Source organism: Protopterus annectens, chromosome 4.part0 (assembly GCF_019279795.1).
Source record: "Protopterus annectens isolate FY-2018-M chromosome 4.part0, PAN1.0, whole genome shotgun sequence".
Lineage (NCBI taxonomy): Eukaryota > Metazoa > Chordata > Ceratodontiformes > Protopteridae > Protopterus > Protopterus annectens.
The window spans coordinates 1,988,906,225-1,988,909,498 of record NC_056733.1 but is presented as its reverse complement, the minus strand read 5'-3'; positions in this window follow the sequence as shown (position 1 = coordinate 1,988,909,498).

The following is a 3,274-nucleotide window of genomic DNA, read 5'->3' as shown; positions in this document are numbered from 1 at the left end:
AAAATGGACCAATTCTTAGTTAGAAATGGACCAGAGAATACATATAAGCTCCTCGAATTCTAGATGTTATATTTGTAAGGATAAGTCTTTCAGCAAACGATTCCATTGGTATAGAAGTCATGCTGACCAAACAATGGAAGGAGAAAGGTTTAGCTATGGCTATAGGAAGTTTTTATTTACAGAGTTGTGGATCCTTATGGTGTAATAGCAGAATTTGGTGTATGATCAGGAGCGGCATTAGGTCAGTTGATGCCCTAGGCAAAAGGGCTCCATGGCACCCCCCACCACACTACTCAGTGCCCCCATCCTGGTCTACCTACTCAAATAAATATTGAAAAAGTGCCCCTGCTAGAGTGGCACCCTAGGCAGCTGCCTAGTTGGCCTATGCCTAAGGCAGGCTATGTGTATAATGCAGGACAGTGCATCTCTGAGTGCCTAACATAAACGGAGCCTGGCTAAGATAGGGACATTGGAGGCAGCTGTTTAAAATGGATGAGTAACTCCATGCACTAGGCTGTCTTTTCTTAGTGGATGTTTATTCCTGTACAACTGCTTCTGTTCTTTGCATGTATAGTGAAACAAAATATTACAGATCTGTGTGACTTTGTGGAATATGAACACGGGCATCATCTGGTGCCTCAGCTAATGTCCACGTTAACAAAACTGTGCTGAATCATGCACTAAGAACAACATGGAGAACATTAACTATAAAGCTCAACTCTGAGTATATATACTTGTAATAGTGGATGTATTAACTGTACTGCAGGTATCATATAACATACATAAACACTTAAGACACAACTAATTGTTGTAAATGTACTTTTTATAGTGAAATTATGTATTTTGCCTTTATACTCCATTGTGTTTGAGTTTTGTCTCAGTGTGCCTTTTTTGTTACTCATGGCTTTTAAATAGATTATTTTATTGTTTTTGTATTAAATGTAACTGTGCGTAATGTTTTTAATTAAATAACTACTGAATGTCTCTGAACTTTGCTTACACAGAAACTGATTTAAAACCAACTATAATTAGGTAACATCATGCTGCAGTAACTTGAATAATTTATTTTACTCAGGACTGCATATGCTGCTCATCCAAGGATAAGGCTTTAGAGGGTGATGTAACCCATGGTGTCATTACTAAAATACATCTCCCTCGTCCTGTACCTTCCAGGAGTATGTACTGTTATTGTACAATTTCTTGAAAATATTTCAGATTTTTTTTTTGTTTTACTAAATAAACTATATGAAAGTACATTTCTTTTGGTTGTGGTTTGCATTTGCACAGCACACTGAAATCCTAGACTGACCAAATATATATCAAGACATGATTAGGAGTTTGGTATAACAAGTTTTACAGTTGGCATATGTTTTGAATGTGGCAAACAAGACAGACAGCTTATAGGTAACTATTTTCTATTTTTATTTTGGTACAATAATATCCACTAGAGAAAAGATGGAGGCAGTTAACTGCCTAGCCATTCATGGACTTGCTCTGAACAGTATGATTGATCTTATTTATTTTTAGATTATTTTTAATAACCTTCTCCAGCTCAATCAACACATATCATGGTTCGCTGAAGAGATTGAGGACACTGGTACAGCATCACAATGTTTTTAGGGTGGTGTGCCTTAACCCTTTCCCACCTTGCAGCTGCCCTGTGGGCTCCACATTTGTTGCCTATGAGAGGTGTATGCCTGCTTCCACTCATACTCAACCTCCTGACCAAACAGTATATCACCTGCAGCATGGAACTAACCCAGCTTTTCATGCAGTAAGACTAGGCAGCAGCCCCCCCCCCCTCACAGGATAGGCAAGCCAGCATCAGCCACCTACTCTCACCACCCCCCCCCCCGTCTAGTCCCAACAGTTCCCTATCCACTGAACACAGGTCATCTGGGATGCAGTAAAAGCTTTATCCCTCTGTGTCATCGGGTCAGACCCTCTTTTGCTTTGTCTTATCATAGCTTGATTTTTTTTGACTGATTTCTTTGAATGATTTTAATATCTTTAGCTTTTTGTGAGTCCATTTTTGTCTAGTTTTGATCTCTTGCAGTCTACTGCCACCTGTTGTCTGAACTGATTTCTCCTTTTTTTTATTTATTTTTTCCTTAGAGTTTTTATAGTTTTAACTCCCTGATTCCTGCTACTCTGTTCTTTTTCTAGCTACTTGCTGCTTGTTGAAAGATTTGCTTTTGAATTTGTTGGGTGTTCTGTCTAAACTTTGTCAATGCAAATGGTCCTAAGGCTGAATATTTATTATGTTGAAATAAGTCTGTAAATGTGTTTCTTGGCTTTTTAAATCATATGCTCAACTCATATAATCAGTGATAAGCAAAATTTGGCCAATACCTCTACCAAATGGACTTGTGTATTTCTGTCCTGGAAGTCTTTTGGTTCATAGCTAGTTATTACATTCCTTAGTTTTTGACTTCCAAATACTATTATTGAGGCATAGGATTACAACTAGCCCAGGGTTTCTTGTTACGTTTTTACTACTTGTACGACACTCACCATCCTATTGGTTGAGAATAACTTTATTACCCTATACAGTTTTTACCTAAAGATTTATTGTATTTTTATTTCTGTGCCTGCTTATTTCATTGTCTGTTGTTCATATTCCTTTGTTTTAATCATTCTGTATAAACGGTGTAACACAAGTTTTTAAAACATTTCTATTTCTGATGAATTTCTTGATGCATAATAAAGAACGAAAGCTCTCAACACTCATTTGGCTAGTGCTTGTCTGCTTGGTGAAGATGTTTTGCTTTGTGTATATATATATATATATATATATATATATATATATATATATACAGAGAGAGAGAGAGCGATAGCTATAAAATGCATAAATATATATATATATATATATAATGTATATATATATATATATATATATATATATATATATATATCTGTATATATATATATATATATATATATATATATGTAAAATATATATATACATGTGTATATATATATATATATATAAAATGTATATATATATATATATATATATATATATATATATATATATATATATATATACATATAAACAAAATGTATATATATATATATATATATATATATATATATATATATATATATATACGCGGTGGTGGTGCTGCAGTAGCTTTGTCGCCTCACAGTAAGACGCTGTCCGGTTCGATTCTCAGCTAGAGCATCTTCTCCGTGGAGACATGCGTGCATGGGCGTACCTTCGTTGAAGGTTGTGCATCAGGGCTGGTAACTCAGCACGTAAAAATCAGCTACC